This window comes from Pinus tabuliformis, chromosome 6 (genome assembly GCF_031772625.1).
Source record: "Pinus tabuliformis cultivar Carrire ecotype Pingquan chromosome 6, CPIR1, whole genome shotgun sequence".
Lineage (NCBI taxonomy): Eukaryota > Viridiplantae > Streptophyta > Pinopsida > Pinales > Pinaceae > Pinus > Pinus tabuliformis.
The window spans coordinates 1,109,325,487-1,109,346,211 of record NC_142292.1 but is presented as its reverse complement, the minus strand read 5'-3'; the positions used below and the strand labels follow the sequence as shown (position 1 = coordinate 1,109,346,211).

Below are 20,725 nucleotides of genomic sequence, written 5' to 3'. Positions count from 1 at the left end.
CTTGCCAAGAAATGGTATGACCTAGCACGGTCCCTTCAGTCATCAGGAATTCACATTTTTTGGGATTGAGGGATGGGTTCATCTCAATGCACTTGGTTATAATTTTTCCCAGATTAGTCAATGCTTCTTGGAAGTTGGACCCATAAGGAGTGAAGCCATCCATATAGATTTCTACCGAATCATGGACCTACTCAGAAAATATGCTCAATACTGCTCTCTGGAAAGTGGTAGGAGCATTGCATAGCCCAAAGGGAAGGACTCGGTAGGCAAAGGTACCCCATGGACAAGTGAAGGTGGTTTTATCTTGGTCCTCCGGGCTTATTTGGATCTGGTTATACCTGCTGAACCCATCTAGGAAAGAGAAGAACTTCTTCCCTGCCGGTCCATCCAACACTTGATCTATGAAAGGAAAAGGGAAATGGTCTTTCTTGGTGGCTTTTTTAAGTTATCGGTAATCTACAAAGATTCTCCACTTCCCTTTCTTCTTGGGCACAAGCACTAGAGGTGAGACCCACTCACTATCAGAGATAGGGTAGATGAATCCTGCATCTAACAATTTTTGCAATTCTTCTTTGACAATGTCTTTAAGGGTTGGATTCGTTCTCCTCTGAGGCTGCCTGACTGGTTTACAATATTCTTTAATGTAAATGTGATGGGTAAAGATCGAAGGGTGGACTCCTTTCATCTCCTTATAATTCCAAGAGAAAGCATCCAGATGATTGTTCAGTAAGCTACACAGCTCCTTCTCCTGGGAGGGAGATAAAGAGGAGCTGATCTTCAAGATTCTTTCGGGGCCAAATTCCACATTCTTACTTCTGGGAGAGGTCGGATAAGTCACACAGAGGTCCACTAAAGTAGAGGCTTGGGTATCTTCCACCAATTCCTCTAAGGATAGTGCACTGGGAGGTGGATTTTGAATCAATGTCTCAATCAAATCATGCTCGGTTTGAGGAACTCCCCTGGTGGTTCCTACTGTGCACAATGGTGTAGAGTAGACCTCATCCTCATCTCCCTCTTCCAACCAGAGTGGTAAGTCATGTTCTAGCAGAGGTTGGGTAGGAGGGTATAGGACTAGCTGCTTGGACATAGGCCCATTCTTGATGGTCATGCTTCCAGCTCGACAACTGATGTAAGCATCCGCAGTGGCTAACCAAGTCCTTCCCAAAATGAGGGGCTATCCAATGACCTTTGCCTTTGGCTGAAGGACCAATAAATCCACAGGGTACTCCCAAGAGTCAACAGAGACCAAGACATCTTCCACAATCCCTTCGGGAGTCACGGTGGAGTGATCTGCCAACTGCAGGACTGTCAAGGTCTTCCTTAAGGAACTCTGAAGGTTGAGTTTAAGCATGGTGTCCCTAGTCATCACATTAATGGCAGCCCCTAGATCAATCAAGGTATGGGGGATTATGGTGCCATTGATGTGGACATCAACTATAGGACTCCCAGGGTCCAAATACTTTGGACAGATTACTTGCCCCAACATTAGATCGGACAGTTGTCCTATGACATTGATAGTCGGGGCATATCTCTTTCGCCTGCCTGGGTGCCTGAAACACTTCTCCTTAATCAATTTGTTGTATATTCGTACATCTTTTATGGCCTAGAGAATTGGTATTTTCACACACAACTGTTTAAGTTCTCCCAGAAGTTCAGTCTCCTCTAGATTTGGTTGCATGGTTACTGTTAGTCACTCAGGAAAGGGTGGAATGGCTTTGGGTTCACTTTCATTTTTATCTTCCTCGTCCTCTGAGGGAGGAGGTTGGCGATCTGGGAGGGTCTTCCCAGATCGCAGGTTGATCTCCTGGATCTCCACAACATAGGTAGGGCATGTTGTCTCCCTAGTGTATACCTGCTTGTCCTGTCGGTTGTTGGGGTTCGGGTTTGGTTGAGCAGGCATCTGGGGTTGTCTTGGAGGAGCAGGAGGTAATGGTTGTGGCTGAGATGGTGGTGGAGGCAGAATGGCGGAGGAGAGTTGTATTGGGGCCTCCGCTCTGGTTTAGGTGCATTCCACTGAGGTTGTGGCTGGACATGTGAGTGAAACGAATGAGTAGTGGGTTGAGTATGGTATTGAGGTGGATAAGACCACGGAGGAGGTGTGGACCAGGAAGGATGAGCAGGGGGACCCCAAGAAGGTATATGAGTGGATTGGTTTGGGCTGTAATAAGCTTGGGATGTCCCATGCATCCCCTGTTGGTAAGGTTTGGGCCCATGCGGCCTCCTTTGGTTGAGGAAGTAGAGAGGTTCAGTGGTTTCCTCAGTCCCTTGGTACATGGATTTAAATCCGGGCAAGGTTGGGCATTGGTTTGTGGGGTGGTTTTCCTCTCAAATGAAACATACCTCTACTGAGTGCAATGAAAATTCGTTCTTAGGGTGCTTCCTCGTACATCTAGGACAAAAAATGGCGAAAGCCCTCTCATCTTCCTCTTTCTTTTGTTGGATTCGGAAAGTATCAAGTTGCATGGCAATGGTCTGTCTCATCTCACTTTTGAGGTCTTCCATCTGATTAGCAAACTCATGCTTGGAGAAGGTAGTATTAGCTGAAAGTGGATTCCCCCTACCTCTTTTCTGGGCTGCCCTACAGTGGTTTCTAAACACAGTCTTTATGTCCTCATAAGGTAGTTGGTATTTGTCTCCCCCAGCTAGCATGTGAAGGGTATCTAGAAGGTCTGTAGGGACTCCTCGGAGCAGAACCGGCTTTAGATATTCAGGGTCAAGTGCTCACCTGGCCTGTTTATAGCTGAGTTGGAACATTTCCTTGTAGTCCTCTAAAGACTCATCATTTCCCATGGTCATCCGAAATATTTCTCCCTTTGTTTGCTTTGACCTACAGTAGTCCTGGTATTTGTTGTTAAAGGCTTGTTGCATCTGAGCCCAAGTGGTGATACTGTTTCCAAATTACCCCATGAACCAGCGTAATGCGGCATCCTTGAGGGTAGAGGGAAAGAGTTTCAACTTTTTCTCGTCTTCTGCATAGTCATAAGTTCGACAAAGGACAACAAACTCAAACAGGAAGGTATCAGGGTCTTTAGTGGTCAATCCATGGAAATGAGGTAAGGCTGAGGGACTTATGTTCTTCATCTTCATGTCCCCGTTGGTCTCTCAGATAAGGAAGGTACCTTCAATTCTCTCATCATCTTCTCTACCATTTCTGTTTTCAGCCATGGTCTCAAAAGGAATGTTTTCTTGCTCTTCTTCTATTATAGGATCTTCATATATCTCAGGAGGTTCACCTATAGGTTCTTATGGGTAACTGCCACCAAAGAAGAGAGAAGGGTGACTCAGTGAAGTGGTGGGGGTGTTGGGTATGAATTTTCCAGTATTATCTCTGTTCCTACGAGGCATGAAAATATTTTTGGTCGCTTTTGTTTTTTCTGCTTGTACCTGCAAAACTAAAACAGATGGAATTGCAACTAACTGAAATCTATCTTGCGGAAATGAAAATGTGGAATTGAAATGAAAGAAGGAAAGGACTAATCTATTTTGCTGAAATCAAATTGCGAGAATGAAATGCTAGACTACACTTGTAGAATTGAAATTCTATTCTACGCTTGCAGAATTGAAATTACGGAATTGAAAGGCTAATCTATGAAAGTAGGAAATGTCTAATTTACTTTTGCAGAAATGAAATTGCATAATGGAACTGAAATAAACTACTTAGCAGAAGGTTGGAGTAGAAAAAATAGAATAAAAGCAGCAATCGCGAATACTCTGACGCTTCCCCGGCAACGACGCCAAAAAGAATGGTGGGCTCCAGTATTGAAGCAATAATGCTGCAACTCTTGGGACTCCCTTCTTTACTTTTATCAACCCGGTAGTTCGTAACAAACTTGGAAGCGACGGTGCTATATGCACAAGTACTAGCTCTTGCTGCAACTGTCACTTGGTCAGCTGGCACAAGTCCGCTAGGAGCTTAAACCAACTTCTATGAGCTCTGAGAAGAAGCTTTTTAACTGATGGACGAAAGCTAACTCAAAGAAGGCTGATCTACTTACAGAAAGAAACTGGAAATCTGAAAGGAAACGTAAACCCTAGCAAACCCTAATTTTACCAGCAAGCCCTACTGATACAAGAAAGAGGATGCAAGCTACTGAAAGAGATGCCATTGACTTCTATGAAGGTAAAATACATGTGTCTAAATTACTTCTACAGTAACATCTGAAAAAAAACAATTGTTTGTATTTTTGAATAAGTTGTCAGAATTATCATGCATGCGAGTTAATTGTTTTTGACTGTGCAGAGGTGGATTGGTGAGAGGAAATGCTTGGAGGAGGTCAGGAAGGTTCAAAGAGGGCCTAAGGGGTCCTTAACACCCTTCCAAAGAGTTTGGGTATCAAGAAACCTCATTCGTGAGCTTCTACAGGAAGTCTGCAGGGGTGCTACAGGATGTGCTGGAATTTCTACAGGATGTTTGTAATTTTCTACAGGATGCTGAGGAATGGGATTTTGGGGGATGGATGGAGAGAGAAAGGTGAAGGAGAGAGTATGGAGGTAGGACAGGGGTGTGAGGAGGTCGAGGACTTGGTGGATGGAGCTGAGGAGAGATGAAGATGGCTGGAGTTGTTCAAAGAGGAGTGAAGCAATGTTGCACAAAAATTATGGTTATGTGAGAAAATGTGGTAAACGTGAAGCAAGAATCCGAGTTAGGGGATGGAGCAGATGGGATTGATGGAGTATGGGCAGATAGAGAAGTCGTACGGGTGCTCTGCATGTTGTTTTTCCAACTGAACCAATGAAGACTTGTAAAATCAGAGACCTAGTTACGTTGACCTAATCTGATCTAGCTAACAGTAAAGAGAATGAACGGAAGTTTTAATTGCAATGAAACCATGTATACTAACTATGCAATGAAGCAATCAAGAATCTGAACATGTAACAAACTTTTGCAAATAAAAATTGAACACTAATGGTTGCATGGCGAAGCAAAGATAGTGTTTTTGGTGGCAGCAAGGTCACCTTGAACCCAGCTCCTGATCCCATTGAGGGAGAGGTGAAATCAGAGGTGTTTGATGGCCTTTTTCTGAAGCTTGTCCCTGTTAATAACCTATCAACTCAATCTGAACATCAAAAATCTTTCTAATCATCAACAATGACCTAGATAAACAACAAGATTTTAATCTACTTAACAGAAATTATTTTGCAAATACATAAAAAGCAAATGACAGTACATAAGAAAGCCTTGGCACTTGGGTTGGGACCAACCCCAAGAGCTACAGGCTCCTATAAAGAACTCAGAGCTGATGCCAAATAGAGTTGCTTTTCATTATCCAAAAATAATCATGTCACAAGAAAGTTATACAGGAGTAGCTACAAAAAAGAGCTGAGACAATGAGAGCACTATAGTGAAAAACCCAATAGTTCCAAAAGTAAACTACGAAGGTTGAGGCCTTCCTATTTGTACACTACGAGGGGCCTAGCAGCCCTCCTTAATTCAAGGGACTCGACTGTTCAAACTGCCAGTAAACAATCACTCTTCCCAAAGCTGCTCGTGTTGGGTCCCTATAATACTAGTGATTACCCCATTACTATTGTAGTTATACCCCTTATTTATGTTGTTGTGCCCCTATTACCCCCATATTTTTATTTATGTGCCCCATAGAATCCCTCTATTGTTATTTTTGTGGCTTTATATTATTATTGTTAGATCGGCTGGATTATATTGTGACTCCTTAGACTCCTATATATAGAAAGGAGGTTTTGTCATTTGAATCATCGAAGAATTGTTCATTTATGTAATGTAAAGGAGGTTTCCCCCTCGAAGAGGCTGAACTATAAGGTGTTTATCTATCTTTTCTATCTTTTCTTGAGTTGGTTTCATAACATTTGGTATCAGAGCTTTGGATTCTAGGGTTTCGCTGCTCCAAACAGGTCATCGTGGCATTTTCGCTATAATTTTTTTCTGTGACGTTTCAGAAGTCGCAAAAAAACCCATTTGAAAAGAAGTCATGTTGAACCTTGGGTCTGAATTTCAGAGCTTTGCGCGTGATATTTGTGGAGATATGATATGAGGAAGTTGGTATTTTTTCAGACTCCTGAATTACATTCAAAACAGGTGACCTGGGGAAAATCGTCATAACGTTCTCTCTGGGAATCAGATTGAAATTTCGTAAGAAGGTATAGAAAGAGGACTGATTGTAGTTTCTTGTATACCTTTTTCAGAACCAAAGATCAAAAATTGTAGTCGTGGCACTTCATACAAGTTCGCTCTTCTAGAAAGGTCTATAATAAGGTCATCTTGGGAGATTGTGCATAACGCTTTCTTGGAGAATCCAATTTGGATCAGACTGGTGGCATTGGAAAGAGGACACAGAGAGCTACTATAGGTCACATATTCAGAACTAGATGATTGGAAAGTACAGAGATACATCAGAGGCAATATCGAGCTCCTACAAAGTGAAAAAAGGTGTGTAGATTTTTTTAAATTTTTGCTTAAGCTTGGTTTGAAAACTTATTTTGAAGGAATTAAAAGGGCATAGTAGAGCATTATTATCGGTAACTGATGCCCTGAGGAAATAAAATGCAAACAACTAGTAAGGAACTTGAAAGCTCTAGCATGACTCATGAAGAAGAGGAAGAAATGGTACATGATATATCAAAATTACAAGAACAAGTGAAACAAATGTCACGCTCACAAAAGTTAACAGAAGCTAAGATAAATGGCATGGAAGCTAAGATGAATGGCATGGAAGCTAAGATGGACAATTTGAAGATATATTTGAACACAAATTTGAAGACAGGCATGGCAGATTTGAAGACAAATTTGACAAATTTTCTACAAGAAATACTTACTAAGGGTGAAAAGGTAGTAAAGGAAACTCATGATGAGAACAAAAGAAATGTTAATCATGATTCCATAGACACTAATGTTGGATCGAAGAATAACCATATTTCAAAAATCGATATGAGGAAGTTTGATGGCAAGGATCCTGCCACATGGATATTACAGATGGAGCAATTCTTCGATCTCAATAATGTGCAAAACACACAAAAGCTACGTATAACAATTGTATATTTGGAACCAAATCAGTTTGTATGGTATCAATGGCTTTGTTCTCATAAACAATTTATCACTTGGGAAATTTTTACGGAAGAATTGATAGCACATTATGAGAATACAAAAGCAACACCTTTTTTAGCCAATTGATAAGTCTTAAACAAAAGGGTTCAATAATGGAGCACATTGAGGAGTTCCAAAAATTGAACATAACGGTAAAAGATATTCCAGAGGAGCATAGAATTGATGTGTTAATAGATTCTTTAAAGGATAATATCCAACATGATGTTCGCCTTTGGGAACCTGATTCATTAGAGAAGGCATTCAGGTTAGCAAGAAAAATGGAAAGAAAAATTATGGCAACTAGGAAGCATACCACTCACAACTATAAAGACAGAAGTGTTGTTGCCCCTAGTCTTCCACAACCTACAAGCTTGACACTACAAAAATTGGAAGAAAAAAGAGTGAAAGGACTTTGTTACAATTGTGATAGCAAATACACAAAAGGTCATAAGTGTGTTGACAAGAAATTACTCTACATAGATTGTGAAGAGGAAGAAGAAAAGGAACAAGAAAGGTCAAAAGAAGAGGATATACTCTAGCAACAAAGCCTAGATGAAGAACAAATAAATCCGACCATATCTTGTAATGCATTGGCAGGAATTACCACTCCTCAAACCATCAAGATAGAAGGACAAATCAAGAAGAAAAAGGTAATAGTGTTGATTGATTCAGGAAGCACCCACAATTTTATTCATTGTAGCGTAGCAAAAAAATTGAATTGCTTCCTATATCCAGCACCAGAGTATCAAGTGATGATTGCAAATGGAGGAACAATAAATTGCTCTGGAAAGTGCCATAATATCAAGCTATCCATGGGAGAATATGTATTGACTAGCCCAATTCTTTCCATTCCAATGGGAGGTGTTGATGTTGTACTAGGAGTCCAATGGCTACAATCCTTGGGTACAATAACTTTTAATTTTCAAGAACTTTTCATCAAATTTTCTCCAGAAGGAAAGGAAGTTGAATTAAGGGGTATTGCAGGGAAACCAGGAAAGATAATCAACTCTAATGGCATGACAAAGCTTCTAAAAAATGAGCAAAGAGGTGTAATTGCACAACTATGTTCGCTAGATGTTTCCACATTGGAATCATCTATTTCTCCAGATCTCCAAAAAGTACTGGATAATCATTCCAAGGTATTTGAGACTCCCAAAGGTCTCCCACCTATGCGTGATCATGATCATGCTATTCATCTGATTCCAGGAAGTGTTCCTCCAAACATTAGGCCGTACAGATATCCCTATGTCCAAAAAAGTGAAATTGAATGTATGGTTGCAGAAATGCTAGAGGCTGGTATAATTCAATCGAGTCAAAGTTCTTTCTCAGCTCTAGTAGTATTGGTGCACAAGAAGGATGGATCATGGTGCATGTGTCCGGATTATAGGGAGCTCAACAAGCTCACTATTAAAGATAATTTCCCCATTCCTGTCATTGATGAATTACTGGATGAATTGCATGGATCAATTTACTTCACCAAGTTGGATCTTCGTTCGGGATATCATCAAATCAAAATGAAGATTGAAGACATTCCGAAAATGACATTTAGAACTCATGAGGGTCATTATGAATTTTTGGTCATGCCTTTTGGCCTTACCAATGCACCTTCAACATTTCAAGGTTTGATGAATTCAATTTTCAAACCATTCCTTAGAAAATTTGTGTGAGTATTTTTTGATGATATACTAATCTACAACAAGTCTTGGAAGGATCATGTTGAATGTGTTGACAGGGTGCTACAACTATTGGAGGAGCAAAAATTATATGCAAAAAGATCCAAATGTTTCTTTGGAGTCCAAGAGGTGGAATATTTGGGTCATATTGTATCTCATGAAGGAGTTAAGGTAGACCCTAGAAAAATTAAAGCCATTAAGGAATCGAAAATCCCCACATCCATAAAGCATCTGCGAGGATTTCTTGGGTTGACAGGGTATTATCACAAGTTTGTTAAGAATTATGGGAGAATAGCAGCACCTCTAACAACATTATTGAATAAAGATTCATTTTCATGGACTCCGGAAGCAACAAAGGCCTTTGAACATCTTAAAGAGGCAATGTGCCAAGCACTGGTCTTAGCTACACCGGACTTCATAAAAACCTTTATTGTGGAATGTGATGCTTCAGGAAATGGAATTGGTGTTGTTCTAATGCAAGATGAAAGACCCATTGCTTTTGAAAGTCGTCCAATCAGGGGAAAGTTTTTAAGCAAAGCTATTTATGAGAAGAAAATGTTGGCAATACTCCATGCACTTAAGAAATCGCGACCCTACCTAATGGGAAGACACTTCAAGGTAAAAACGGATCATGATAGCCTTAAATACTTTTTAGAACAAAGATTATCCTTTGAAGAGCAAAAAAAGTGGGTCACAAAGATGTTGGGTTATGACTTTGAAATCATCTACAAAAAAGGGAAGAAAAATGTGGTGGCAGATGCACTCTCAAGAAAGGATGAGGATGTGGAAGCATTGTTGTGTGCCATTTCTATTATCCAACCAGATTGGATAAACGAAGCAAGGGAGGAATGGATGAATGAAGAAGAAGTGTGGGCACTTATTCGAAAGCTACAACAAGATTCCAGTACTTCTGATACATTTAGCTGGCAAAATAATTCGTTATGGTACAAAGATTGCTTATACCTATGTAAGAATTCCTAGCTAAAACAAAAGATTCTTATGGAATTGCACACTTCTCCCTTAGGAGGGCACTTAGGATTTTTAAAAACTTACCACAGGGTTAAGAAGGAATTTTTTTGCGATGGCCTTAAATCAGATATTCAAAAGTTTGTTGCGGAATGTTTGGTTTGCCAACAAAATAAAGTTGAAACAATTAAGACACCGAGTCTATTACAACCTTTATCCATTCCAAGCCAATGTTGGGAGGAGGTTTCAATGGATTTTATCACAGGTTTACCCAAGTCTTAGGGAAAGAGTGTCATCATGGTGGTAGTTGATAGACTTACCAAGTATGCACACTTTTGTGCATTATCACATCCATTTAAAGCCAGTACAGTTTCTACTGCATTTATGGAAACAGTTCAAAAGCTACATGGAAACCCAAAGATTATTGTAAGTGACAGAGATCCCATTTTCACAGGAAATTTTTGGACAGAATTATTTTCTTGTCTTGGTACTCAGTTAGCTCATAGCTCATCTTATCATCCTCAATCTGATGGGAAAACTGAGATAGTAAACAAATGTTTGGAAGGATATCTTCGTTGATTTGTATCTGATAAACAGACACAATGGGTCAAATGGTTGCCTCTGGTTGAATGGTGGTATAACACTTCCTTCCATACAACAACAAAAATGACCCCATTTATGGCACTTTATGGGTATCAACCACCATCCATCACATCATACTTAAGAGAAAATTCTACGGTTCAGGCAGTGGAACATCACATCGAACATCAACAACAAGTCCTCCAACTCTTAAAGGATAACCTCGCGTTGGCACAAAATAGAATGAAACACAGGAAGATCAACATCGCAGTGAAAGAAGTTTTGATGTAGGTGATTGGGTATTCCTATGGCTACAACCATATAAGAAAATGTCCCTAAATCAAGCTAAGAAGGATAATAAATTATCACCAAAGTATTATGGTCCGTACAAGGTGTTGCAAAAAGATTGGTACTATGGCATACAAATTGGAGCTTCCGGTAGCTTCTCGATTGCACCCAATTTTCCATGTTTCATGTTTAAAGAAGGTTATAGGCGACAAGCTCCCAATTCAAACAATATTGCGAGAACTTGAAGAGGAAGGAAAAATTATATTGGAACCGGAAGCAGTCACAGAAACAAGAACTCGACAGCTACGAAATTGATCAATTTCAGAGAATCTTATCAAGTGGAATAACTTATCCGCTGAAGATTCCACACGGGAGGATGAGAATTTTATGCAGAAGTATCCAGAACTACTCAAGCGTTGAGGACAACACTTTTTCGAAGGAGAGGGGCATGTTGGGTCCCTATAATACTAGTGATTACCCCATTACTATTGTAGTTATACCCCTTATTTATATTGTTGTGCCCCTATTACCCCCATATTGTTATTTCTGTGCCCCATAGAATCCCTCTATTGTATTTTTGTGGCTTTATATTATTATTGTTAGGTCGGCTGGATTATATTGTGACTCCTTAGACTCCTATATATAGAAAGGAGGTTTTGTCATTTGAATCATCGAAGAATTGTTCATTTATGTAATGTAAAGGAGGTTTCCCCCTCGAAGAGACTGAATTCTAGGGCGTTGATCTATCTTTTCTATCATTTCTTGAGCTGGTTTCATAACAGCTTGGCTGCCTTTAGGATTCATTTTGGTGCCCTGTTGAGCTCCGAGTTGAGGGTGGAGATTTCGAGGAAGGGCCATTTAATGCAAGAGAAAACCTCCCTACTAATCCTCACCTCAAGCTTGGTTGTCACCTGGCTCATAATTGCTTGGCTTTGCTCCAAAATTTGTCCAAAAAACCTGAAATAACCACGTATTAGCCTCCTTGGTAAAGTGACCACCCTTATTCATTCAAATAACATAAACATACTCAAAAAACATGCATAATCTATGAAAAATGGTGGATTGATCAAGGAAAATTAGGCAAAATGAACCCAATAAGTTACCCAATTCGGGGCTTATCATCACCCCCCTACTAAATGGGTTGCTCATCCTCTGAGAAACTAGTCCAACTCATCATCCTTTATAGCTTTGACCGCCTCCCTCACGTCCCAGGCCTCCGCGGTGATATCTTCTTCCCGGTTGTGGAATCCTGCTTTCCTTTCTACTTCCTCTCACCGTCTGTCTTCCTCCTCTTCCTTAACTCCTTCTAGCAATTCCAAAAGCAAAGGAGGACTAAATTTCAGGCCAATCCAATTGGCCTGCAAATTTTGCATCAATTGTTTGTAGAGAGGTACCCTTGCCAGGGCCTCCTCATCCTGGTGGGAGAGTGGTATTCCATTATTTTCAAGCTGTGAGGCAGTGTGTTCCACCACCTTGTGTAGGCCTGCAGGAAGTTTTCTCCCAATAGTCTCTCCATGTCCTCAAAGTGGGCAATAGCTTGAGCTTGTTGCTCAATGTATTCTAGTAGATCCTGAGGGTTGTTGGCCAAGTGCTGGTGGGCGCTTATCACTGCTGAGGGGTCATCCGGCTCTGCTCTGATCATTAGTTGCTCACTGAGTTCTCTGCCCATAATACTGCGGACCTCTGCTGCTCTCTTTTCCTCATGATTCATCCAAGAGGCCATGGCCATAAGTTGGACATCCCCTATCACAGTGTTGGGATCCCATGCATTCATGTTTGGAAGGGCTAAGTTTTGCAAGTAAAACTCTGATAATTTGGCCCTGTCCTCTGATGAACTACTGCCACATAGAGCTGCAAATTGATGATAATTTTGGAATGGAGTGATGCCCCTTTAGGCCAAGGAGTTGATCTGAAACTGTAACCACTGATCGTTAAGGTATAGGGCGTATGATTTGGCAGGCTTCCTACACTGCAGAGCTTCTATTACCCAGCTGGCCATGTAGGCCGGTTGGGCATCCTTTTCTTGTACCTGCTGTTTCAGAGACTCTATCTCTTGGCCTACTTGCAATTCCTTCTCCTGTAGCTATCTATTCAGTGTCTCAATTTCAGCCTGCAACCCATCTCTCTTCTTCTGTTCATCAGGGTTTTCTTTGTCTGTTGTGGGCTCCTCCTGTTGTTGTTGTTCTCCCAAGATGTGAGGCCTCATTTCCTTCTTCTTTCCTTGTAACTGTAGCTGCTTTTTAAGCAGCTCATTTTCTTCCTGTAGCTTGGCCTGCTGGTTGCTCTCTACATGTCATACCATAGCCAATTCCCTTCTTGCCTCTTTGAGTTGTTCCTCCAGAGGACCTATATCTGCCACACCCTTGGACTTAGCGATCTTCATCCAAGTGTGGGTCCTCACTCTCTCTTCTTCTAGTGCAAGGAAAAGTGGCATTGTGAATTTTTGGGGAATGATCTTTCCGGCCTCTAAGAAGTTATAGTAGGAGCCCAGGATGGGCTAGGGGCTAGGTTCTACAATGTTCTCCACCTTTTCTTCCTCTTGTGGTGATTTCGCTGCCTCTCCTTCCATTTCTTCGGTCTCCTTTAGCCTAGCCAGTGTTTCCTGTAGAACAGTCTCGACATCCTTTAGAGAGGCCTTTGTGTCCAACATTTTCATTCTTTCTCTCCAGGTGGATGTCTTCGGGCTTCCCCGTTCATAAGTGATGGATGCCTTGGAGGGAGACCTCTCCTTTTGTGTAGCTGGGGTGTCTACAATCGTGATTGGATCTTTTGACGGTGGCTGGGGTCTACCAGTATTTATCCTCATGCTCCTTCTTGCCTTAAAATACATGGAAGACTCCCTCTTTCGCTTCCCTTTTTGCTTTGGGGATGTGCTTAGGGTAGCCAGCACAGCTGCTGCCTCCTTGGCTAGAATCTCAAGTGATTTTTCCAAATCCAAATTCATACCCTTAAACCAGTAGTCTCCATGATCAGATATCCCTGTAGCAAGTGAAATAGTAGCCACTGAAAATGTAAACTCAACCCCTGCTATGATGGCCCTTTCCCCATTCAAATGAGTGGTAATCCAATCTATCAACTGTTCATGAAAACTTACTTCACATACCCTTTTGCAAAACTCTAGATAATTTACATCTTCAAAACATTGCTTGATGAAGGGTAATGAGTTGATTTCATTGCAGTTGGTAGGCTCATATCTGAGGATTTAGCCTCCTTTATGGTGTTTTCTCCTCTCTCGTGAAGAATCTCCCTCCATGATGGTAGAAACCCTAGAATCAAGAAAATGGAAAAAACAGTGAGGAATGAGTGAAAAGATGAAATGAGGGGTTTCAGGAATGGAAATGATGGTAGGGAATTTTTTAGGAGATGAATAGGGACTCCAAGCAACCTATTAAGCTTAAATGAAGTGAAATGAGGGAAAAGAATGCTTATGAGAAATTGTAAAATAGAGCGTCTAGGAAATCTGGTCAAACTGTTGGGTAAGATCTAGGGTTTAGTTAAAGGTAAGGAACTTTGATGATTTATAGGTTGTTTAGTGAATCAAAGTGTATTTTAAACATGTACAGAGGTGTGAGGTGGAAGAATTACATGTTTATAATATCAAAAATAGCCAAACCATCAGTTACCCTAGCTTGCAACATGAAAATTTCACCTAAAACCATAGATTAAGAGAACTTACATTTGAATTCATATTGCTAAAGGAAAAGGTAAGCAAAGTGTCAAAATTACTTGGGAACAAGCTTAGGATAGCAAGAAATAAGTTTGCAAGCTTCAAAATCAAATTTGGGTGAGTTTTGAAGAATTTCAGGTTGCTCTGGCACAAGCGCAACGCAGTCTCTGGATGCGTAGCGCCAAAGCATAGTGCAATGTATGGAAGCATAGCACCGGCCTCAGAAACGCAACACAGTCTCTGGAAGCACAACGCAACCAATTTTTGACCAAATTTTCCTAGAAACCTGTGCTTTTTTCGCCAATGGAGGGGAAATCTCGATGAATAAAGGATAATAGAACGCAAATGAAATGAGTTTGGAACCTTTTGGGTTTTTATAGGCAAGTATGATTCCCTTTTGAATAGAAATGAGCCCCACATACCTTTTCAAAACTTGGTTTTTCACCTTTAAAACTGAGCCACTTTGGAGAGCTGAAACCTGAGTTTCTTTTTACCTTTTTGAATGATGCGACTTCTTCTTTTGGAACCTTTGAGATTGAAACCATGAAGAACTTATGAAAATTCATCAAACTTATGCCAAAGAGCTTCTTGTTACTACTCATTTAATGTTGGATTTACACATGATGAGGGTGGACCTTGAAACCCTAATGACCTAATGAAGGCATGAGACTGAATGGAATGTTAATGATGATGACTAATATAATGAAAACATCCTTTTTATTATGATTACTTCATCTAGGTGAGGTAGGCGACTAGCATGTGTGTTTTTTCCAAAAGAATGAAGACCTTCCTAGACAAACTAGCCAGTGACCAAATTTTACTTTGAAAACCTAGTGACATGAGAAAATTTTACTTAGAGACTCCTGACAGACTTGGTAAAAGAATATTTGATCACTAGTGATAGGTAGGCAAGACTGACACTAATAGGATGCCTCCTTACAAGCCACTTTTGCGCGGTGGTGGGGGTCTCATCACAACTAGTTCCAAACTTGGGACTTGATCAAATATGCAATGTTGTGTGAGTTTACTGTACCTGAAAAGAGCTCGAATGAAATCCCTATGTATGAGGGTTAAACTAGCCATCAAAATCATATTCAAACCTGCATCGCTATTTGGAAGAAGTTTAGATTCCCATCTGAGTTGTGGGTGCATTAATTTATATATACTTTGGGTATAGTTCCTCAAGCCTAGTATTTGAAGGAAGAAATGAAGAGGTAAACGAAAAAATGGGATGCATTGACAACACAATTTTGTAGTGATTTTTCTTTCTCTGATGAGGATGCATAGATCATTAAAGCTTTGAAAGCAATAAAGAGGGTAGTATTCTCTACTAGAAAATTAATTATTGAAACTAATATTGACTTAAGATGTGGAAACCTACCTAACTCGAGATTTCAAAAAGTTGTTGTTTGGAGTAAAATCAACAAGGAACCTAAAGATGATGAATTGGAAGAGTTAAGGCATTTTTCCTTCAAAGAGTTTGAAGGGGAAATGAGTATTAAAGATGATCATGTAAAAGATGCTCCATGTCTAAATCCTTTAAAGTTGAGAAAGTATAATATTAGGACTAAAGACAAACCCAAGATGGTTTCTATTGGTGATTATTGGGATGAACAAATGACCAAGGAGTTTTGTGTTTTGCTAAGGAAATATGTAGATATGTTCTTGTGTCAGATTCAGAGCTTAAAGATATCTAAGGAGATCTAGGAGAGATGAAGGTTTCTCTAAAACTTGTTACTAGACCAATAAAGCATCGACCTTATCGCTTAAATCCAAAGGTCAAAGAAAAGGTACAAAAATAAATTGACAAGATATTAGTAGTGGGACTGATTTTTCCTATTGATGAAGTTGAATGGATTAGTCCCATTGTTATTCAAGGAAATAAATATTTAGATGATATTATGGTTTGTGTAGATTATCACAACCTTAATAATGCTTTGGTTCATGACCCATTTCCCACTACCTTCAGTGATGAAGTGTTAGATAATGTTGCAAGGAAAGAAGCCCAGTGTTTCACAAATGGGTTCTCTAGATCTCATCAAATTAGAATAAAAAAGGAGGATAAGAAAATACCACCTTCACCACTAAGTGGGGATCATATATCTATCATGTTATTCCTTTTTGTCTTAAGAATTCTCCCACTATTTTTTCATGAATAGTTATTGGTTATTTTAGGGAACATGTACACAAGTTCTGTGAATTCTATATGGATGAATTGGCGTTCATAGTCTTTTGAAAAAAAACTCTAGTTTATTTTGGGTTATGTTTGACAGATGCAAGCAGTTCCATATTTCTTTAAAGCCAAAGAAATGTGTCTTTTTTGTACCTTTTGGAACATTTCCAAGACATATTTTATGCAAGGATGGTGTATCAGTGGACCCTGCCAAAGTTGTGGCAATCCTTAATATGCCACCACCTACAGGAATCAAACATTTGTGATGTATGTTGGGGCATACATGTTATTATCATAGCTTTATCTGTAAATATTCTTTAATCATTACACCATTGGAGAAGTTGTTAAAGAAAACCAAGCCTTTTATATGGACCATTGAGTAGGATGCTACTTTTGATACTTTGAAAGAAAAAATGGCGATTTCTCTAATTTTTGTATATATAAACAGGAATCAAGAATTCCATGTACATATTTTGCATCTGGTATTGCTCTCGGTGATATTCTTACACAACCTAGAGAAGGTAATATTGATCATTCTATTTATTTTTCTATTTGGAAACTTTCTAATACTAAACACAAATATACCACAAGTAAGCGCGAGGCACTTGCTATGGTATATTCCCTTAAAAAAACTTGACACTATTTACTTGGAGGTGTTTTTAAATTTTTCATTGATCACTCTTCATTAAAATATATAGTTAATAAGCCTGTGCTAGAAGGAAGAATTTGTAGATGGTTGTTAATGTTTTAAGAGTTTTCCTTTGAAGTTATTGTTAAGCTAGGTTGAATCAATGTGGGACTGAATCATCTCTCACAATTGGATTCAGGAGAATTTGAAGGTTCAGTTGATCTTGAGTTACCTAATGTGGATTTGTTTAGAATTAATGTTGTTCCAGAATATCTTGAAGATATTGCATTATTCTTAACCACTGGTAAGTGTCCAGCTGATTATTTCACCACAACAAAAAGACATCTGGTGGTGAGAGAAACTGATTACTAGTTGATCATAGGTTAGTTGTATAAGATGGGACTTGATAATATTGTGTGCACATGTATTTTTTTTTTTGTTAAGCTTGGTAGATCCTCCTTTTTCATTATTTTATAAAGAAAATTTACACCACATAGGTTGGCTAGGTGGCCTCAACTTGCCCAATGGGAAACCAAGTCTATTGGCCACCTATCTACATTGTATGCCATCCAGTAACAAAAGAGTTTCGGTTTTTCTACCTAGGCTATATAAGTCTCAGAATCATATCTAGACTCTAGATATCTACCTATACATATGCTTTCATAAGGAAATGTAAAAGTTATCTGCATATATAAATAAAACTAATAAGAGAGATTATCTAGTCATTTTGTTCAGCTGAAGCCAGTTCCACTGGTGCTGGATCTTTAGCGTTCGATCCTGGCTGTTCGGTTGGTTCCAAGAGACATGTGATGTTCCTCTCAATTCTGCCAAGTCTAACATCCTGCTTGTGCAGTTGAAACCGCACCTTTTGAAATTCGTGTCTATAATTCGTCATGCCTTGAACAATGATAGCCATGCCCACCAAGATCTGCTCCATAGCTTTTCCCAATAGGTTTTTCATCAACCAATACAGGTATAAGGTCTGTTTGAATTGAGTGATCCTACCTCTAGTTTTTCTAGGGTCTAGGACAAGGGACCTCCAGCCCCCCATTTCTGTATTTTTCTTGCTTTCCTATTTAACTTCATCTTCCAATTCCTCTATAGTTTTGTGGATACCTTCATTTCTTCCCTCACATTATGCCTCTTTTGCTTCATTGATACGTCTTCCACTGTTTTCCTACCTCTGTGAGCCTCAGAAGTGCCCAGGTCCATGTCCCTTCTGGTCACTTGGTCCCGTCTTCCACGACCAAGGCTTTTCATAGGATGAGCCATAGTCACGCTATCCCATTCCTATTCATTACACCAATTCATTAACGAGAGATAGTTAAATAGAATATTACAATAGTCTTGCACCCAGGTGGTAGTGTTACAACTTGCCACCCTGCCTTGTTCCTCCCCTTCCCCATAAATTGTAGTGCTAGAGCCTTCATGGTCATAGGTCAATTCCCTAGAGGGGGCCAACCCACTACCATACTTAGTGGTACCCCGCCACCACAACCACCACCTCTCGGCCTCAAGCATGTTAGCTTCCACTCCCCAATTACGAGTTGGTGAGCGTTGCCACATGCGCTCGTTTAGCAAACCACAATATGCATACCCTTTCCCCTTTGCACAAGATGCAATTAGATAGCTCAGCCCAGTCATCCCCTCATCCTTGATCCCCATGGTGCCACCATCGCCTATCTTCTTGTTATAGTCAACTTCGTTCCCTTGCCAGAATTCACTCCCATAGTTCTCAACCTTTCCCCTTTTGTTGCAGTTCCTACCTATCTCGCAGCAACTACACATGCATCTACGTCAGTGGCCTTCTCCTAGACTGCAGGTGGATTGTAAAACTCTACCCCACAAGCCTATCACTCTACCTATACCCGTAGGACCCCTACAAGCTACCCTACTCGACCCTCTCCCCAGAATTCCCAGGTTTCCCATGTGGGACAGGAGAACTTTAAGCAGAGGGAAATGGATACAATACCAAGCGGATGCAAAAGATAGATGCAAGACCAAGCAAGTGCCACCAACCTCCACCCCCAATTCCCCTAGTTCTGCTCAATTTCGCAGTTTTCACCCATAAAAATCCCCCACTCCCTCAAGCGAAAACCAAAATAGGTCAACATTGCAAAGGGTTGAGAGATACCAGATTACATACTTGTTAACTCGTACAAGAAGATGATGTGCTTGGTGCTTTGGATGGCATCATAGATTTTGTTCAGTGCACCATCCTTCTTGTCCATGATTGATCCGCACAACAAAACCCAAATATCTCCCTTTACTCTTGTTAATGCCTTCACCAACACAACTCTTGCTTCCACCTTTCCCACCTTCCCTGCATCCCATCATGAAAAAGGCCACCGCACCCATCGCCTTGAGCATGTGGGGAGCGGTGGCACTGTACTCAGAGGTACCCTCCATTAAACCTCTATTCGATTTCCAAACCACCGGATAACACCTTGATCGGTGTCTTGGCCACTTGGGAGGCCATATTGGAAGCTTTGCCTATGATCTTGTACCAGGATTTCAGCCAGAGTTCGATACCTATCATCCTAGGGCTGGACTGGCCAAAGTTTTTCAACCTGAAAATTTTGATGGTTACAACCCCAAGTGGCTAAGAAATCTGCCCCTTTATTCCCTTCTCTCCTGACATGATTAACCATGATGTAGTCAAACTTGTGAATCAGCTCTCTGATTTCTTAGATTAGTCTAACTATTCTCCAGCTATGGCTGAGCTTATCCCATTTGGATCGATGGTTCAACTTTGTCATCATGTTGATGACTAGGGTTGATTCGCCCTCAACCACTATGTTTCGGTATCCCATGCGGATATCTATTTGTAGGCCTAGTGAACCCACAAGAATATGCATATATTAACCGAGTGTTGGCATGGGAATCCCAGAAGAGGCCACCTAGGCTAGTTGGTCCAGGGTTGCCTTTTGAGGCCCCATCAAAACTTAGTTTTATAAATCCTTCCCCTGAGGCAGTGAAATGGTCTAGAAATGTCATGCTTACCTTGCATTTTTTTTTCAGGCAATGGGAGCTATCATTTAGGGAGATAAGTTATGTTTTGCAAAATTCGAGCTTCTTGGGGGGGTACCTACCAATCCTCTTGGCACCATTGCTCTACTAAGATCGTTTCCTTGATGTTCTGAATTACTCCTTCCGAGACTTGTTCTTGAGTTGAGGATTGGTTCTTGAAGATTCGACGATTCCGTTCCTTCCAGATGGCCCATAGGCTTATGCCTAGGGCTAGTCCCCGAGTTCTATTTATCACTAGGCTGGTGAATATGTGGCTTCTCCAAAGGATAATTATTTCCTTGATACTATGGTGATCCCGATCCATTCTTCCAAAGAATCTTTGCATCTGCCTCTATTTCTGTTCAGCGAACCGGCACGTGTTAAGCATATGCTCCAGGCCTTCACTATGCCATTGTAAAAGCCAGCAAAAGAAAGGTCCATGGAATCCTCTTTTCTGGAGTTGGTCCCATGTTAGGATACATCCTTTACTAACTAGGCATAAGAAATGTCTTACCTTCAGCCACCATCCTCCCTCCCATATTTTTTTCCATATTATATTTTGTCCTTCTTGGGCTTGCCCTGTTTGGAGATCATATGCTTCTCTTATGGTAAAGGTCCCTTTTGTGGTATGACCACATCTTAGAATATTTAGATCATTTAGGACCGTTATTTTTCTCGATCCCAG

At 40.4% G+C, this 20,725-nt stretch overlaps 1 pseudogene; it reads left to right on the top strand.

Moving 5' to 3' along the window:
- Nucleotides 1–17,403, top strand: part of LOC149262784 (endoglucanase 2-like) — a 104,849-nt pseudogene extending 87,446 nt beyond the window's left edge.
- The last annotated feature ends 3,322 nt before the right edge of the window (nucleotides 17,404–20,725 follow it).